Below are 14,413 nucleotides of genomic sequence, written 5' to 3' on the forward strand. Positions count from 1 at the left end.
TTTAATGTGACCTATAAAAACTGTAAAACAAAACTGTGTATGATTAATACTCAAATTTTGATTTTATTACAGCACTCAGTGTTTTGGGTATGAGCCTATCAGCATGGCACATCGTGACTTGGCAATATTTGCCCACTCTTCTTTGCAAAAAAACTCCAAATCTGTCAGATTGCGAGGGCTTCTCCTGCGCACATCCCTCTTCAGATCACCCCACAGATTTTCAATGGGATTCAGGTCTGGGCCATTCCAAAACTTTAATCTTCTTCTGGTGAAGCCATTTCTTTGTTGATTTGGATGCATGCTTTGGGTCGTTCATGTTCAGCTTTCTAGCAGAAGCCTGAAGGTTTTGCGACAATATTGACTGGTATTTGGAACAGTTCATAATCCCCTCCACCTTGACTAAGGGTCCTATTCCAGCTGAAGAAAAACAGCCTCAAAGCATGATGCTGCAACCACCACACTTCACTGTGGGCAACGTGTTCTTTTGGTGATGTGCAGTGTTATTTTTAGCCATAATTCCAAAAGATATGTTTGTCACAAAAAGTTCAACCTTTATTTCATCAGACCACAACACATTTTCCCACCTGTTTTTGGGAGACTTCAGATGTGTTTTTGCAAAATTTGCAAATATTCCTGCAGCTCCTTTAATGTTGCTGTAGGCCTCTTGGCAGCCTCCCTGACCAGTTTTCTTTTAGTCTTTTCATCAATTTTGGAAGGACGTCCAGTTCTTGGTAATATCAATGGTGTGACATATTTTCTCCACTTGATGATGACTATCTTCACTGTATTCCATGGTATAGCTAATGCCTTGGAAATTCTTTTGTATCCTCCTTTTAACAATGAGATCCCTCTGATGCTTTGGAAGCTCTCTGCAGACCATGGCTTATGCTGAAGGATGCGACTAAGGGCACTTTCACATTGCCAGCGCCCGGGCGCTATTTTTAGCGGCACTTTACCGTTGTTTTTGCAGCGCTTTTTGGATGCTAGGGTTAAAAGCGACGCTGCAGCAGCGCGTTGCCAGCGGTTTGCAATGCTGTCCATTGATTTCAATAGGCAGGGGCACTTTAGGAGCGGTGTATTTTTTGAGCTGGGATTGCAGCTGAGGCTTTTTCAAGCGTTTTACTGGAGCTATTTTAGTGCTAAAGCGTATGCAAAACGCCTCCAGTGTGAAAGGGGTCTAATGGCACAATCCGAATATCATACAACAGATTGTACACCCTTTTTCGCTTAATAGTCACAAAGAAGAAAGTATAAATTAAAAAATAGGTAAATAAAGTCACAAAAATTCTTGTACGACAGAAAAAAATAAAAAATAAATAAATCGGAAGTGATATCATGTGTTATAATGTATTTGTATTGTATTAATTTTCAGGCAACAACTGTACTGACTAAACGAAAATCTGGTATCGTATGAGGAAAATTTTTGTGCTTGTCTGATCGAATAATATCTGATGAACTGTTGTGATCGGCTCTTGAAAGTAGTGTACATAAGATCCGAAAATCATACGATTCTTCCTCAGACAACAGTTTTCATACGATATTCAGATCATGTGTACGGGCCATAAGAAACTGTCAGACCTACTAGAACAGCAGAACTTTATTTGGGGTTAATCAGAGGCACTTTAAAATGATGGCAGGTGTGTACCGACTCTTATTTAACATGAGTTTGAATGTGATCGCCTAATTCTGAACACAGCTACATCCCCAGTTATAAGAGGGTGTGCACACTTCTGCAACCTCATTATTTTTTATTTTTTTTATTTTTACTTTTCCCCCCTAAAATATTTCAGTTTGATTTTCAACTGAGTTGTACAGTTTATAGGTCACCTTAAAAAGGTGGAAACAGTTCTGAAATGATTTAGCTTTGTCTTATTTTTTTTATATCAGAGAAACCTGACATTATAACAGGGGTGTGTAGACTTTTTATATCCACTGTATCTATTTGTGTGTATCCATACGACAAATATTAAAGCTTTGTTTTTTTTTTTTAACAAACATGTCATATTTACCTGCTCTGTGCAGTAGTTTTGCACAGAACAGCCTCAATCTTCTTCTCAGGTCCCCCGCCGGTGCTCCTAGCTCCTCACCCTTGACCAGTGCCCCCAATAGCAAGCTGCTTGCTATGGGGGCACTGATGCGCACTTGTTCCCAAGACACACTCTCTGCATCCATAAAACACAGCCATAGCATTATGGCTCGGCCCTGCTCACCGCTCTCTCCTCATTGGCTCACTGGCTGATTGACAGCAGTGGGAGCCAATGGCTTCTGCTGCTGTGTCTCAGCTAATGAGAGAGACACCCAGGACAGCCAAGACTTTTGTGCACATCACTGGATTGATAGGAGGCTCAGGTAAGCATTCAGGAGGCAGGACACAGAAGGTTTTTTACCTTCATGCATAGAATCTTAGAGTCTTTTCAATCACTTTCATTCTCTTACCTGAATGATTGTCTATATTTTCTGTGGCCTTAATCACTTTTTCGCAGTGTTCACTACAATTAACATAGTATTCTGAATTATTAACAATAAAATATTGTTTTGTTTTAATCTGTTTAGTGTAAGTTTGTCATCATTTGGGATTTAGGAGTTTGGTGTGCTTTCTTATAATTTCTTTGTACTATATGTGGATTTCTGCTGCATTTTGTGCTGATTTTCTCAGCATTTTTAGTCAAGCTATAGATTGAGGTCTGAACTGCCAAGGTAGTGTGGGTATATGTATAGAAAATATAGAACTTTGTTTAAAAGGGAATGTTGGTTTTTAACTTGTGTACATTTTAAATGGCAATTCATCCTTTTTATGGATTTTTATGTAAAATATTGTTAGTATTTAGGTGTATGATTAATACTCAAATTATGTATTCAGTTATTGGATGTCTTTTGTCTTTTAGTGCTCATGCACACGGACGTTTTAAAAAACTGGCTGCAAAGCTAGCTCCGACGCCTGAAAAAATCGTTGTTAAAAAACGTGATTTTTACCGCGTTTTGCATTGGCGTTTCTGCGCGTTTTTGCACGTTTTTTTAGCGTTAGCGTTAAGTAGCGTTTTTAAAGAAACATATCTCTTGGCTATAGCACTCAGAAAACAAAGAAAATATGTTGCGCGTTTTTGCGCGATTCGCGTTTTTACAGCTCTAGCTCTGCGCCACGGAACGCACTGGTCCTGTTTTTTTTTTACAGCTTAAAAACGCCTATGCCATTTGCAGCTCAAAAACGCCTAGGTGGGCATGAAGCCATAGACTAACATGGACAGCCGTTTTTAAGCTGCAAAAAAAGCTCAAAAAAGTGGCTGTAAAAACGTCCGTGTGCATGAGGCCTTACAGTCTTGTCCTCCAGCTCATTTACCAGCAGGTAAAGCTGGTAAATGAAATCTGTTATGATTCTCCTACTGAAAAATAAACTTTTGCAATTGATCAGTAAAATTAGTTTGGGCTTTACATTTAGTTGGAAAGGAGTTGCAAAAGATTAGGTCTAAAACACTGCAGTGTATATACCTACAGTATACTTTATGTATCGTGGCTGCACTGGATCTTTGTATTTACATATACTTTAGTAGGGCATTTGGAGTCCTTTGCCAGTATACTGCATACAAATTTGTGCAATGTGGATAACTACCAAAAGGTGTCAATTTCTGCATTCAAATTCAAGCTGAATGACATTTGATTTCCATTTTAGTTCTGCTTCACTTTCTGCTAAAACAAAGTCAGCTTAACTGCCGGTAACAAGGTTTATTAATACACCCTATTGCTGATCATGTCTCCGGTTACATGTTTATCTATTACTGACCTACTGTTTTCATTGGACTTTTCCGATGCATCAATTAGAGGAACTAAAACATTTAGCTGTGGTTGTTTCTTCAATAATTCGTGTCTGTTGCTGTCGTGGCTTGTAAACTGCATTGATCTGGGACTACGTTTTATTAAATACCTGTGCAAAGCACTGATACTTAATAGTTCTTGAATGGTTAATTAACTAACCTCTCTATTTTCTACTTATTTTTTTGGATGAAATGTAAAAATTATTTTTTTTTTTGCTATAAAATTAGTCTGAACCCCAAATATTATATATGGTTTTTTTTTTAGCAGAGACCCCAGAGAATAAAATTGCAATTTGTTATGTCACATGGTATTCGCGCAGAGATTTTTCCAAACCCAATTTTTGGGGGAAAAAAAATATACAATTTAATGTAAAAAAGCCACACTATATAACCCTTTTTTGTAATATATGAAAGATGATTTTACACTGAGTAAATAGATACCCAACATGTCACACTTTAAAATTGCACATGCTTGTGGAATGGCAACAAACTACGGTATTTAATCTCCATAGGGGGTGCTTTAGGCTTGATTCACATCTATGCATGTTGCTTTTGAGCGATTCTGTAGTGCTTTTTGCTGTGCTGTCTGTTTTTGTAACCGCGTTTTTATCGTGATTTTGCATATTTTTTTCCATTTACTATATATAGCTGGTTGCTAAGGAGTGGGCCAGGAAGTCGGCCACTGCATCCCTAACAACCGATGAGTCATCAGCTGTCTTCCCCGCTGACCGCTGAATGTAAACAAACTGGCAGCAAAAAATAAATAAAGAATTCACAGAAAAAACAACAGCATTTTTTTTTCACAAATGTACTTTCTGCTTCCCTTGTGTCAATGTATAGTTATTTAAACTCCATGTCAACGGATAGGATAAAAAAAAAAAAAAAAAAAAAAAAAAAGAGTGTCAGGAGTAGGAGAGCCCAGACACATGTCATGTGACTTGTCATTGAGTTTTCCAACCTTGCAGTGTTCTCTGTAGCATTATGCAGAGAACACGCCGAAGGACACGGCCGTCACCAACAACATGGATCATTTTATACATGTGGTTTTACTAAAGGTAACTCCTGCTTACGATTTTTTTCACCATATGTTCTTTGTGAATTGCAAAGATTTATGACAAGTTTACTTTAATAAGTGTGCTGGTTGTAGCTCTGAACAGGCATTTAGGAGGCTTCAGTAGTCAACAAGCTTTAAGCATTTGCTGCAACCTGCCAGAAAAACCAATCAGTCATTTAAAAGATTGATTTAAAAATGCTTATACCATTTTGTGAACTTTCCACAGACAGATGGACTCTGAAAAAGTCTGCCATCAATACTTACTGTATTACATTAAAAACTTGGTAGACAGCCACATCTACTCTTATTTATTTCTCTGCTTTTCACTCACCATCATAAAATTACAGAGCTCTGCAAAACATTTAATGGTACAAGCAACCTGCACGGACATAATGGAGGCTGCCATTGCTCATCTCCAAAAAACAGATTAGAAAGTTGAGGTCAGTACAGAGTTCCTGATCTGTGCATGAATTCCTAGTTAGGGCCTTTGTCAGCATAATAACCAGGAAACTAGCATTTTCAGAAGAGTTAAAGAATATACTACCCCAATACTTAATATTTCTATTATACCATGTACTTGTGTTAAAAAGTATCCTGTTCTTTGTATTGCTTCCCCCTCACCTCTCCAAATTATATATATATATATATATGTGTGTGTGTTTTATAACAGAAAGTAAATAATTTATTTATTTTTTCAAAACTGTGGCTCTTTTGTTTATAGCGTAAAAAAATAAAAACCTGGAGGTGATCAAATACCACCAAAAGAAAGCTATTAGTGGGAAAAAATAAAAAAACAAGAGATATACATTGTTTTTGGGATACAGCGCCGCATGACCGTGCAATTGTCAGTTAAAATAACGCAGATCTGGTCATTAAGGGGGTAAAACCTTCTGGGGCTGAAGTGGTTAAGAAAAACATGGTCAGAGTTTGTCAAGAACAGGCAGATACTTGTTACGTTCATCCAGCAATTTTTTTATTGAGCGGTAAAGATGATGTTTGTTTATTTCAAGAAAAAATGAGATATACACATCGTTACATAGTAGGCAAGGTTGAAAAAAGACCATCAAGTCCAACCTACACAAATTGAGAATTTACACAAAAATGTAAAGAAATTACATAACTATTATTTGTACAATCTATAAAAAGAGAACATGCCAATATTCTGAAAATAGAATGGCTTATAGACGTAGATATACTTATCAAAAGATTATCCTGTTCACAATAGTTACATTTAAAAAAAAAAAAAAAACAGCAGAGTTTTTCTGCATACATTGCATTCTCATCCAACATCAATTTTTTTAACCACTTGCCGACCGCCGCACGACGATATACGTCGGCAGAATGGCACGGGCAGGCATATGGGCGTATATATAAGTCCCTGCCTGCCCGCGGGTGGGGGGCCCGATCGGGCCCCCCCCCGGTGCCTGCGGCGGTCGGCATTCCTTCGAGAGCGATCCGGGATGAGGGGGCGGACATTCATTCATGGCCACCCCCTCGCGATCGCTCTCGACGAATGGAAATCCCCCGTGACATCACTTCCTCTCCTGTAATGTAAACACAGGAGAGGAAGTGATGTATTCTCTCCTCCGTGTCGGTATTTTTCGTTCCGACACGGAGGAGAGCGGATCGGTGAGTTGCACCAACACTCTACACACACAGTAGAACATGCCAGGCACACTCACACCCCCCCTTTACCCCCCGATCACCCCCCCAATTACCCTTGCCCCCCAGTCACAGTGACACCAATGTCATTTTTTTTTTTTTTTTTTTTGCATTGGTGTCATTTGTGACTGTAATAACTGTTAGGGCAGTTAGAGTTAGCCCCCTTTAGTTCTAATGTACCCCCCTAACCCCCCCAATAAAGGTTTAACCCCGTGATCACCCCCCGTCGCCAGTGTCACTAAGGCTGGGTTCACATTGCAGCGGTTTATGAGAACGAATGTGATTCGCACCGCACTGCAGTGCAAATCACATCCGATCTCTGTGCGATTCGAGTTCAGCCATTCGCCGCACCCGCCGCAAATTCGCACGGGACCCTTTTTTTGGCCCGCAGCAGAATCGGATCGCATGGGTGTTCACACCATGCGATCCGAGTTTGCAGATCGCACTGCGATATGCGAACTGATCTGGGGGTGTCAGTAACATTTCACTGACACTCCCAGCAGTTCGCATAGGGCAGTGTGAACTGCCGCCGGGAGGCATGCGATGCGGGAACCCGCCGCGGATTCGCGGCGTTTCCGCATCGCTCCAGTGTGAACCCAGCCTAATAAGCGATCATTTTTCTGATCGCCGTATTAGTGTCACAGGTGACGCTAGTTAGGCAGGTAGGTATTTAGGTTCGCCGCAGCTTTTTATAGCGCCAGGGACCCCCATATACTACCGCATAAAGCCCCCTGATTGCCCCCTAGTTAACCCTTTCACCTGTGATCACCATATAACTGTTACAGGTGACGCTGGTTGGTTAGTTATTTTTTTATAGTTTCAGGGCACCCGCCATTTATTACCTAGTCTCACTAGTGTACCCCTAAATTTAGGGGTGTCTACTTTCCAAAATGGGGTCATTTGGGGGGGGGTTTGTGCCATCTTGGCATTTTATGGCCTTCAAAACTGTAACGCCCTTAGAAAGCCTGAAGGCGGTGCTTGGTTTTCGGGGCCCCGTACGCGGCTAGGCTCCCAAAAAGTCCCACATATGTGGTATCCCCGTACTCAGGAGAAGCAGCAGAATTTATTTTGGGGTGTCATTTCACATATGCCCATGGCATGTGTGAGCAATATATCATTTAGTGACAACTTTGTGAAAAAAAAAAAAAAAAAAAAAGTTTGTAATTTTTCCGCAACTTGTGGCAAAATATAAAATATTCCATGGACTCAACATGCCTCTCAGCAAATAGCTTGGGGTGTCTACTTTCTAAAATGGGGTCATTTGTGGGGGTTTTGTGCCATCTTGGCATTTTATGGCCTTCAAAACTGTAATAGGTAGTGAGAAGTGAACTCAAAAATTTACGCCCTTAGAAAGCCTGAAGGCGGTGCTTGGTTTTCGGGGCCCCGTACGCGGCTAGGCTCCCAAAAAGTCCCACATATGTGGTATCCCCGTACTCAGGAGAAGCAGCAGAATTTATTTTGGGGTGTCATTTCACATACGCCCATAGCATGTGTGAGCAATATATCATTTAGTGACAACTTTGTGTAAAAAAAAAAAAAATAATTTTTTTTTTGTCATTATTCAATCGCTTGAGGCAAAAAAATAAAATATTCAATGGGCTCAACATGCCTCTTATCAATTTCCTTAGGGGGTCTACTTTCCAAAATGGGGTCATTTGGGGGGGTTTTGTACTGCCCTGCCATTTTAGCACCTCAAGAAATGAGATAGGCAGTCGTAAACTAAAAGCTGCGTAAATTCCAGAAAACGTACCTTAGTTTGTAGATGTGACAACTTTTGCGCAAACCAATAAATATACAATTATTGACTTTTTTTTTACCAAAGACATGTGGCTGAATACATTTTGGCCTAAATGTATGACTAAAATTGAGTTTATTGGATTTTTCTAATAACAAAAAGTAGAAAATATCATTTTTTTTCAAAATTTGCGGTCTTTTTACGTTTATATCGCAAAAAATAAAAATCGCAGAGGCAATCAAATACCATCAAAAGAAAGCTCTATTTGTGGGAAGAAAAGGACGCAAATTTTGTTTGGGTACAACATTGCATGACCGCGCAATTACCAGTTAAAGCAGCGCAGTGCCAAAGTGTAAAAAGACCTCTGGTCATTTACAGGCAAAATGGTCCGGTCTGAAAGTGGTTAAAGATGCATATGGAGTACAGTTTGCAACAGTAATCGTTAAAGGAAAAAAAAAAAAATACATCACTCTTACGTGTATGAATTCTTTGTTGCAATATTCTAGAATACAGCACTTTTTTTAATATAAAATTATAATTCTCTTTAATGCAGGGGATACCCCTGATATGTCTTTCCTTATACTGTCTCTTATGTGAACAAAAAGTATTGCTAAATTTGTGACCTGAAATAAGTATGCAGATTGGGAGCTGTGAATTCATTCTGATTTCACTTACTGGATGCTTGTTCCAGGTCTGTCATTCAGAAAGTAATGAAGCCAAAAGACAGGCAACTAGCATGTTAAAAAGTAGTCAGTAAAGGCAGCCCCCATATTCCTCTTTTCTTTATTTCTATTGTTTTACTTCATATTTATTTTCTCCTTAAATAATGGCTTTCCAATTAAGACTCCCATTTACTGTAAAATGTAGCCTGGGGCAAAGTATTTCTGGAGCAGCAGTTGAGTAACTGCATTCTCTTATACGGCGCAGTACATATGTAATTTGCCATCCGCACCATTCCTTTTGTCATGTGCTATTTTAAAAGATTAAGCTGCAAAACAGAGAGCCAGCTGTCATTGCAGTGGGTATAAATGAGAAGGCCAAGTTTTAAAACAAGAACTCCACTTTCGCGCAAATGAAAAAAAAACAAAAACCGATGATATCTAAATAACGGCTACATCAGCTACTTTTACATTCTAAAAATTAACCGATTCAAATGATGCCAACCATAGCAACACTAGGCCTCTGAATTCTAAAAAAATTTATATGGCAGCATAGTACTGTACATTACATAGTAACATAGTAGGTGAGATTCATCAAGTCCAACCTATGTGTGTGATTTTATGTCAGTATTACATTGTACATCCCTGTATGTTGTGGTCGTTCAGGTGCTTATCTAATAGTTTTTTTAAACTATCGATGCTCCCCGCTGAGACCACCGCCTGTGGAAGGAAATTCCACATCCTTGCCGCTCTTACAGTAAAAAACTCTCTATGCAGTTTAAGGTTAAACATCTTCTAAATCTAATTAGGGGCCACGTGTTCTATAAAACTCCCTTCCGTGGGAAAAATGTTATTCCTACTGTGGAGTCACCAGTATGGTATTTGTAAATTGAAATCATGTCCCCTCTCAAGCGTCTCTTCTCCAGAGAGAATAAGTTCAGTGCTCACTCACCTTTCTTCATAACTAATATCCTCCAGACCCTTTATTAGCTTTGTTGCCCTTCTTTGTACTTGCTTCATCTCCAGCACATCCTTCCTGAGGACTGGTACCCAGAACTGGACAGCATACTCCAGGTGCGGCCGGACCAGAGTCTTGTAGAGTGGGTGAATTATCATTTTATCTCTGGAGTTGATCACCTTTTTAATGCATGCCAATATTGTTTGCTTTGTTAGCAGCAGCTTGGCATTGCATGCCATTACTGAGCCCATCATCTCCTAGGACCCCCAGGTCCTTTTCCATCCTAGATTCCCCCAGAGGTTCTCCCCCCAGTGTATAGATTGCATTCATATTTTTACCACCAAAATGCATTCTAAATTTTTCCACATTAAACCTCATTTGCCATGTAGTTGCCCACCCCATTAGTTTGTTCAGATCTTCTTGCAAGGTTTCCACATCCTGCAGAGAAGTACATTTGGGCCATACAACTACAAGATCAGTATATTTCCACAGTGAGGACAACCAAGTGTTCCCAATTGGTAGCAGACCTACAAATCAAGGATAGGCTTACACAGTCAGTGGCTGTTCACATGTAATGATAGAGTGCTTACCTACGGTTGGGGATGGATGTGTGCCCCTGGGTGTGAAATGTATGCATCCAGGGGGGCACATTTGTCTTATAAATTGTGATCGCTCCTTCCGTGATTATACGCAAACAGCTGCAGAGCCTGTCATTGATCTGTACAGACTTTTGGGCCACAGATGATCAGAAACACCCAGCTGTACACGCCACAGAAATACACTGATCTGGGCGGTGTACAGCCCAAATTGGCTGTGTGCAAAAGCCCTCAGACTTTTAAAAAGGATCTATTAAACTTTCGTAGGTCAATTGGCAATAGGGGGATTTCTGAGTTCTATACATGGTAAGGTTCTGCTACAGTGGGTGTCTCAGGATATATCAAATGTTGAAATCTTAGGAGATATATATATATATATATATATATATATATCTCCTATCTCCTAAGATTTCAACATTTGATATATCCTGAGACACCCACTGTAGCAGAACCTTACCATGTATAGAACTCAGAAATCCCCCTAGATTTCAACATGTACTATACACACACACACACACATACATATACACACACACACACACACAGAAATCAAAAGCCTTTAGCTTTTTCCTTTTAGAGTATTAGAGTAATAAACAAAGCATCAAGGCAATTTGACATGTTAAAGGTCTTTTTCAATGATAAATGCAGCTAGGATGCATCCTGCTAGACAGTGATGGAGGAGATGAGCGGTTCTAAACAGGGCTTACATCATTTACCTAAACTGCAGATAGAGAAATGTGCTGTCACTCTAAAGGGCTGTGGGCAGTGCTGACCACTGCCATTCAACAGTGCTAGCATCTAAGCAGCAGCAAGGCCGACAACCCTACAGTGATTTCACCTAGAACAAAACGAGGGCCTAGTCCTTCTGGTATGGCAATCTACATATATGATATGCTCATTCCTATTTGGCTACTGGTAATGGCTGTTATACAGTTGAATTCCTGGGCACTTCTATTAGGAGTCAGTAGCTGCATCGAGTTGCTCAATATAGTTTGGGGTGTTCTAAAGAGTTATCCTGGATGAGACTTCCCTCATGGTGCATCTGTTTTGTTGCCAGAGAAGACTTTTATACATGTTGTGTGACTGATGAATATTCCATCCAATAATACCATCTCCTGAATAAGTGAGCTTTATTTCAAGAAAAACACATTGAGTCGTAGGATATCAAACAATCATCTGTGTATATGTGCTATCAATGTTTAGCACATATCTGTGTATATGTGTTATCAGATAAATTCTATGGAATTTTAATATGATTTTAATCATATATGTGAATAAAAAAAAAGAAAAGTGGATTATTTAAACCACTTCCCGCCTGCAAATGACGGCTAGGTGGCGTAGCTCTCATTCTGGGTGGCCTCCCAGAACAACCGCACTCCCATGCCCGTGGGGGCATGCATCGCGGCGTTTGGTGTGCGGTGTGTCAGTTAGACACACCGCTACACCGATCATGGTAAAGAGACTCTGACTGAGGCTTTTTACCACGTGATCAGCCGTGTCTAATGGCCACCATCGGTTGCTCTCCTGACGCGCGGGGGGGGGGGTCTGTGCCAACTGTTTAGCTTCCCCCCTTCGGATGCCCACCCAAGACCACCAGGATTCCGCCAGTACCGCCAGGGATTGGCGCCACCCTGGACCGCCAGGTATGCCACCCTAGACCACCAGGGAAATGCCAATCAGTGCCCATCCGGCACTGATATACAGCACTCATAGATGGCATTGATAGGCAGTGCCATCAGTGATGACCATCAATGCCATCTATCAGTGCCGTATATCAGCGCCACGTATCAGTTCTGCCTATCAGTGCCACCCATAAGTACCCATCAGTGCAGCCTTTCAGTGCCCACCAGTGCCAACTATAACTGCCCATCAGTGCTGCATACATATCAATGCCACCCATCAGTGCCATCTCATTGGTGCCACCTTATCAATATCCATCAGTGAAGGAGAAAAAAAAAATGTTTTTTTATTTACAAAAACGGAAACAAAAAAACAAAAACAAAAGAAAACGTTATTTTCGAAAATTTTAGTTTTTTTTTTTTTTTTTACTAAACAAATTAAAAAAACAAACCAAATAAACAAAAAACGCAGATGTGATCAAATACCACCAAAAGAAAGCTCTATTTGTGGGAACAAAATGATAAAAATCCTGTTTGGGTACAGTGTAGCATGACCGCGCAATTGTCATTTAAACAGCAACAGCGCTGAAAGCTGAAAATTGGCTTGGGCAGGAAGGGGGGTGTAAGTGCCTGGTATTGAGGTGGTTATGGATGTATTGGATTTATTTTTGTTTGATGCAACTCTCTAAAAGTCCCATGGCAATGTGTTTGAGAGTTCTCAGCTACATCACATATAAAAATAAAAGGCTAAGGGCCGGTTCACACAGCAGGCGAGGCGAGGCGACTCCGACTTGCCTCGCCGCGACCTGCCGCGGCCTCAGCGGCGACTTGCAAATGACTTCTGTATAGAAGTCAATGCAAGTCGCCCCGAGGTCGCCCAAAAGTAGTACAGGAACCTTTTTTCTGAGTCGGAGCGACTGGAGTCGCTCCTCTCAGAACGGTTCCATTGTACAGAACGGGGGCGACTTGCGAGAGCGAGGTGAGGCGAGTCGTGTCGCCTCGCATCGCCCGCTGTGTGAACCGGCTCTAAAACTAGAAACGTTGTAGATTTAGAGCCGGTTCACACAGCGGGCGATGCGAGGCGACACGAATTGCCTCGCCTCGCTCTCGCAAGTCGCCCCCGTTCTGTACAATGGAACCGTTCTGAGAGGAGCGACTCGAGTCGCTCCGACTCAGAAAAAAGGTTCCTGTACTACTTTTGGGCGACCTCGGGGCGACTTGCATTGACTTCTATACAGAAGTCATTTGCAAGTCGCCGCTGAGGCCGCGGCAGGTCGCGGCGAGGCAAGTCGGAGTCGCCTCGCCTCGCCTGCTGTGTGAACCGGCCCTTACAATAGCATGTAATCTTCTAACCAACAAAATACACTTCTGCATATTCAGTTTGTAATATATTTTAAATCTCTCTCTTTTTTTCTCTCTATAGCATATGAAAATTATTAAGGATCTCAGATGCACAACATAAAAAAAAATTAAGCAATCCAAAATTGTCCAATAGTGGAGTCTCAATTTATGATAATATGTATACTGTATACGTAATTACAGTTACTATCAATACTGTACCCAAAGACCTAAGGAGGATAATTATGGGCTGATGAGGTGGTTCTTCATCCAATTCAAAGATTTAACACCTAGGCCTATAGGTCTTTTTCTTGAAACACAAAATTATCTTTAGCCTGATAAAATGGCAAAAACGTAACAAACTGATTTTCCCCACATGATGAAAAATCATTCCCTATCGCTTTTAATAAGAGATGCTATCAATTTAATGATTGCTCAAGCGATGCTTCGTCGTGTTGCTATGACATCTGTGTCTCATTTCCAGCAATGATTGTCTGCACTTTTAAACACCGTCACAGTTTCAACGATTGTCCACATTTCATCTTTGCTGGATTGGATGAAAAATTGTCCTGTCTATGGCTAACCTAATATATTCAGCACATTCTCTAAACAAAGAATCGTGTGTCTGGAATGCTTTAACTGTAAAATGAAGACCGAGTGTGATGGGAATCTGCAAACCAGCTTAATGTGCTTTTAGAAAGCTTATTACCCACAAAGGGCTGAAGAGAATGGACTAGTGGTAAATTTCCACTCTCAATTTATGTTAAAAGGCATCATTCACCAACATATGCTAGGAGATTAAGAAAAGTAAGCAATAGTTAGGGGATTAGAGAGATGGTTGCAATTATAAACAATAAACGAAAGTAAAAGACTAAAGCAAAAGAAAATAAAAGCATGGATTTATGGTTTTCTAGCTTCATAAAGTGGAAGTACACCATATTTATTTAGTTTTTTTGAAAAAAAGTTAGAACTTTTTTGAGAAT

General features: G+C 40.4%; 1 protein-coding gene across 5 annotated transcripts in view; it reads right to left on the minus strand.

Annotated features, from left to right (window-relative positions):
• Window positions 1–14,413, minus strand: part of FAM131A (family with sequence similarity 131 member A) — a 114,166-nt gene that overhangs the window by 67,933 nt on the left and 31,820 nt on the right. The gene's annotated exons all lie outside the window — the stretch shown is intronic.

Source organism: Lithobates pipiens, unplaced genomic scaffold (genome assembly GCF_037356315.1).
Source record: "Lithobates pipiens isolate NorthernLeopardFrog02 unplaced genomic scaffold, aLitPip1_a1.2 Scaffold_18, whole genome shotgun sequence".
NCBI classification, from domain to species: Eukaryota; Metazoa; Chordata; class Amphibia; order Anura; family Ranidae; genus Lithobates; species Lithobates pipiens.